Raw genomic sequence first — 6,128 nt, forward strand, 5'->3', positions numbered from 1 at the left:
AAGAGAAAACAAAACAGGTGAAAAGTTTACCGACGGCGACTGTGGCAGATCGGCACTGCATCAACTTCATACTAATAGTCTTTCGAGACTGACAGATACCAATAGCATGAAAAGGCATTTGACCTCTTGTGGGTTTTTTATCAATAGTTAGTTATGCCCATATATCCTAGTAGCTTTTGTAAAAAAAAAAAAAGGCCAGTATCGACCAGCAGTGCCCCAGAGTATAAAGGTTCGTTGTGTTGGTATTATTGGTCAGTTGCAAATGCATATGGCTACTGACCACTAGACGTATCAAATGTTTGCGACATTATATTGGTCAGTTCGAGGTCACCTGAAACTTGTGTCACAACTAATCACGCGATACAATACTTCGAATTTAACACAGATAGATGTTATTAACATAGTCATTATAAAGGTAACAAAAGAAGAAATCACTTACAGCATTTTCAAATTTTCAAAACGCGATATGAAAAAAGTAAGCTATAGAAATATAATCTGATGTAGCATTGTTGTAAACGAATGAATGAATGAATGAATGAATGAATGAATGACTGAATGAATGAATGAATGAATGAATGAATGAATGAAATTGATTTCGTTTCCAAATTATATGAAGCACTAATTTTTACCATTCATTCATGGCCTGACAGTTCTAAATTTAACGTTTGTTCTGTTTTTGGCTTACTCATAACTTGTATAGATAAATCTATATCATAAAAGTGTACGTAAATAGATTCCTATAAGAAGAATAAAATTGTTAGATATCACGATTACCATTCCTTTTGTTTCAGATAAGTATATACAGGCATGTTCTATATACCTGTAAAAATTTACTTTATTACACCACGTACAGCCGTCTGCTTCTGGTTTGTGTTAATAGAAAAAATAGACAATGTTGATATAGTAGAAAGTAGGGGCTATTTTAACCAGAAGTAGACGCCTGTCATTACACTTTGTGTGTTCAAAAGACCTCGATAAAGTGAAGTTATATATAACTACAATTGTATCTTATTAACTCAAATTACAATGTAATTAATAACCAAAAATAAAGTTGAATTGATTTATATACCCCCGCAAGGAGGGATACTGCAATCAGCCTCTGGTTCGTTCGTCCGTCCGTCCGTCCGTCCGTCCGTCCGTCCATATCTGGTCAGCTTTGGTGATATATCCTCCAACAGTTTTCATAAAACTGTGTGCTATTCTGCTGATGCAGTCTTCATCTTTTTCTTATCAGTCCATCACTATTTAACGAAAGTTGATTTGTATGCCTTTTTAGTTCTCTGGGGCTATTTATACACTCTGCCCCAGCGTTGACAGACACATACCAGCCAGGATACTGGAGCTGGACTTGTTTGGTTTGTTTTCAGATAAACAATATGGCCTTAAAACTAATTAATTCCAAATCTGTACTTCGTCACTCTCACAATATATAGAATGAAAATGAGATGATATATACATAACAATTAATTATTTACAACAAATAACTAAAAAGACAATCATGATCAGTTGGTGAGGTGGATATATCTGTTTCACATTCTCGAAATTATTAAAAAAAATGAAAGCCTACGAAATGTTCATTTTGATTGTTGTTTGCCAAGTGAAATTAAGGATCAGAATGGACAGGTTATATTAAGAAGAAATCATATATTTGAAATACTAATCACTTGAATATATTTCCCAATATGTCTCTGCTGGAATTTTGAATTTGAAGTCGAAATCACAAGAAATATATATATATACATGTATATAAGGAAGACAATTTTATGACTCGTGCCCTGACCAGGCCTCGAACTCACGATTTACGGCACCCAATCGCCTAAGCCAGAAATACCCGCAGCTTATAGCGCTGCGCCATCTCCGCGTTCTTAAAAAAGAACGTTTCAATGGTATATTGTATATAAAACAAGAAATATCTTTTTAAAAAAATACAAACGGCATAGTTTAGATACTGGTGTTTATAATATAAAACTGCTGGTGAAATAAATGAACGAACTAATGTGTGTTTCAGCACAGATAACAAAATGATATCAGTTGAATCATTTTGGTGATAATACCATGCGCGTAGCCAAGTTATTTTGTATGTGTATGCAGAGAAATGAAACGAGGGGTGAATGAGTTAAGTTAAGTGTTTGGACAATTTAAGTCCGTCATTTAACGTATGCCCGAATGGTTACGTTGTCCTGTTTTCTTGAAACGACGAGCCTTGTACAGCATTTAGAATGATAAGTTATGTTGACTTTACCTTATTTTGCACGCTTGGAACACGTTTACATAATGTCCGAATATGTGTTCAATAACCATACGTACATAACCATAGTCCATTGGGCAAAGCAATACCTTTCCTTTGGGAAGGGCTGTAAAAGAAAGGAACCAAGACAAAAAACCTGGGATCAACCTTGTATTTAAGTCGCGTTACCGTAACACGACGTTTTGGGATGATCATTGCGACAATGGGTGATGTTTTCATGACGATATGTGTAGGTAAAATACATTTATATATAAAAATACAGTTGTAGTTATAAAAGTTCGATTCCAGTAAAGTCGAATTGAATTTAATATACATGTAAATGAAACTTTCAACTGTATCGGTGGTCATAACATAGCACGACATTTGTTCTAGAGTTAAGTTAAAAGTTGCAATTATAACGATCATCATTATACTCAGAGAGGGCTTGATTGACGAGAATTAATGTCCTTGTTCCGGTTATAGCCGAGCCTAGGACACTCTCTCAGAAAGGGGTCAGAGTTCAGAAGCTTAACTACAAGGGAACTGGGTGAAATGCAAGGAGTGAAAATAGAAAATAGAAACATTGCTAACAACCAATCAAAACTACAGGAAGAAATGGTGAACCTAAGAAAGGAATGTCACGACATCACAGCAGAGGTTGAAGACCAAAAGTGCAGGAACATGAAATATAATTTGGTGATAACAGGTCTAATGGAACAACGATATGAGGTTATAGGGGACAAAGTGAGGGAATTCTTTCATCGCCAGCTTGGTATATCACGACATCTGGAATTCGCGAACGTTCATCGTTTCCAGAAATTCGTACGTGGTAAAGTCCGCCCGGTAGTTGTACGATTCCTATACTACGAGGACAAACAAGAAGTGAAAGGTCACGGATATATGCTCCGTGGTACGCGGTTCGGCATAAACGAGCAGTTCCCTGATGCAGTCGAGGAGCGACGGAGACAGTTATATCCTGTCATGAGACATTATAAGCGCGAAGGTCGCCATGCCAAACTCGTCAGAGACCGTCTCTATATTGACGGGGAGCTTTACGTGCCAGAGAGTGACCCTATACGTCGATCTGATCAACAGCGGCCACATAGCGACGTTGTCCGTAACGCGGGCGCGCAGCAACGGGAGCCCTCGCGATCGGTGGAAAATAATCTTGGTACTCCAGCTATTGGTCGTCGCGAGGATCAAAAACGTAATCGCGTGCCGTCTACTCCAGATGGAGAGGAGCGTTTTGAGCCGCCTCCGACTCGAGCTCGTACCAGTTCACCGCGGCTGGTACAGCATAGTGACAGTTTCATTGGTAATGAGTCGGGGATCGCAGAATCAGGATGGAATAACGCAACGACAAGTCAAGGACGTAATGATTTTCGTTCATTGCATACACGATATCAACACGCGGCACGAGGTCGGTGGAGAAACCCATCTTCGCGACAAGAGCCACCCAGTAGGGACCACGACATTTCCTATTAGGATTGTGTGGAAGGACTGTCCATTATTTCATGGAATGTATGTAGGTCCATCACGGACAAATTAGACATAGAAGACTTTGTAAATATTATAAATAAGTTTGATATTATATGTTTGTATGAAACATGGGTTGAAAAAGACGATGAAGTGGAATTGGAAGGGTACGTCAGTTGTGTGTTTCCTAGAACGCATGGTAAGGGTGGTGGAATTGTAATTTTTATTAAATCGTCTCTTTGTGGTATTTGTAAGGTAATAAATAACATTAATGATAATATTGTTTTACTAAAGTTATGTAATAATTCCAGAACCAAAGGTAGTGATGTGTACATTTTTGCTTGTTATTTCCCACCAGTAAATAGCACTTTCTATCACAAATGTGAAATCGATGTCTTTGCCAGTCTAGAAGAAATGATATATGAATATAAAGCACTAGGTGAAGTGATTATAGTTGGAGATTTTAATAGTAGAACTGGTGTTTGTGATGACTATATTACTGATGATGTTGTTAGACAAGGTCCTGAGCATGTTGTTTCAAATATTGTTAATTATTCGAGTGATCCTGTACCTCCAAAACGAGCCAACTCTGACACCTGTGTTAATCAATTTGGTAGACACCTATTGACATTATGTAAAAGCACGTCCTTAAGAATCGTAAATGGGCGTCATAAAGATGATATTAATGGCAATATAACATTTTTAAATAGTAGAGGGTCCAGTCTAATAGATTATGTATTGTCGTCCGATGATTTTTTAAAGAAATTTTTTTATTTTGAAAGTGGCATTTTTAATGTGTTTTCAGACCACTCTCCAGTTAGCTTTACAGTGGATTTGTATGAGGTAAAAACTAGTATTATACCTGTTGTTGAAAATGCAAAAAGTCCATATACTAAGGCAAAATGGATTGAGGACCATGCAGATAGGTCGCTTTATTGTTTAGAGGAACATAGTATAGAACTGTTACAATTTTGTAACATAAGGGGAGATAACCAAGAATGTATAGATGAAAGTGTCAATAAGTTTACAAATATGTTAAATGAATTGTTATTGCCTTTAAATACTATTACAGGTACACCAAGACGGACTAGAAAAACTCGAGTAGAGGACAAGCCATGGTTTAATGAACTTTGTAAGAAAAGATATACTGATTTCAAAAACGCTTTATTTATTTTCAATTCTGATAAGTCAGAAGAAAATAGAAACATTTTTACATCTAAAAAGCGTATTTATAAAAAACTCGAAGCTAAATTAAAACGTGAATATGTAGCTCAACAGGGAAATATGATGGCTTTTCTGAGAAAAAGTAATCCTAAAGCTTTTTACAGTAAATTCAGGAAAAAGAAAAATATTGTTCATGGTAATCTTAACGAACAAGATTTTTACAATTATTTTAGTGAATTATCAACAACAGAACCTGTGGATAATCTAATGGTCAATGATTTTTTAAATGATTATGACATAAATGTACCAAATAATATGTTTCATGAATTAGATAATCAGATATCTGATAGTGAAGTTCTTAAAGCTATCAGAAACTTGAATAATTCTTAGGCTTGTGGGCCAGACTTACTATTAAATGAGTATTTTATTAAAGGAAAAGAGGTACTTTTGCCTTGCTTAGTCCAATTGTTCAATAATATCTTTAAATCTGGTTTTTATCCTTCATCATGGTCATTAGGCAATATTATACCTATCTTCAAGAAAGGTGATAAAAATGATACCAATAATTACAGGGGCATCACACTAGTTAGTTGTTTAGGTAAAATTTTTACATCAATTTTAAATGAGCGCCTAATGAAATTTGATAGTGATTATTCTAAATTAAGTGACGCTCAGTTTGGCTTTAAGAAAAACTTATCTACTGTAGACGCCATTTTTGTTTTACAAACCTTAATAAGTAAAATTTTAAAAAATAGGAAAAGACTATATTGCTGTTTTATTGATTACAAGAAAGCTTTTGATTTTATAAACAGACAAAATTTGTGGTACAAACTTATTAAAGAAGGTGTTGAAGGGAAAATGTTGAATATTATAAGAGCACTTTATAAAAATGTGAAATGTTGTGTCAAATATAATAATAATATGTCCGATTTTTTTAAATGTCAAAATGGGTTATTCCAAGGTGAAATAATGTCACCATTATTGTTCTCCATGTATGTCAACGACTGTGAAATGAATTTCCTAACAGAAGGATGTCCATCTATTGAGTTATATACTATTAACTTGTTTTTAATTATGTATGCTGATGATATGGTTTTAATGGCAGAAACTCCCGAGGGACTGCAAAAAATGTTAGATACTTTATTACTTTACACAAAGAAATGGAACCTTACTGTAAACACTACCAAAACTAAAGTAATGGTTTTCCGAAACGGTGGTAAATTAAGAAAAGAAGAAAAGTGGTTATATGACGGATGTGTAT

The sequence above is a fragment of the Pecten maximus genome, chromosome 2, assembly GCF_902652985.1.
Source record: "Pecten maximus chromosome 2, xPecMax1.1, whole genome shotgun sequence".
NCBI lineage: Eukaryota > Metazoa > Mollusca > Bivalvia > Pectinida > Pectinidae > Pecten > Pecten maximus.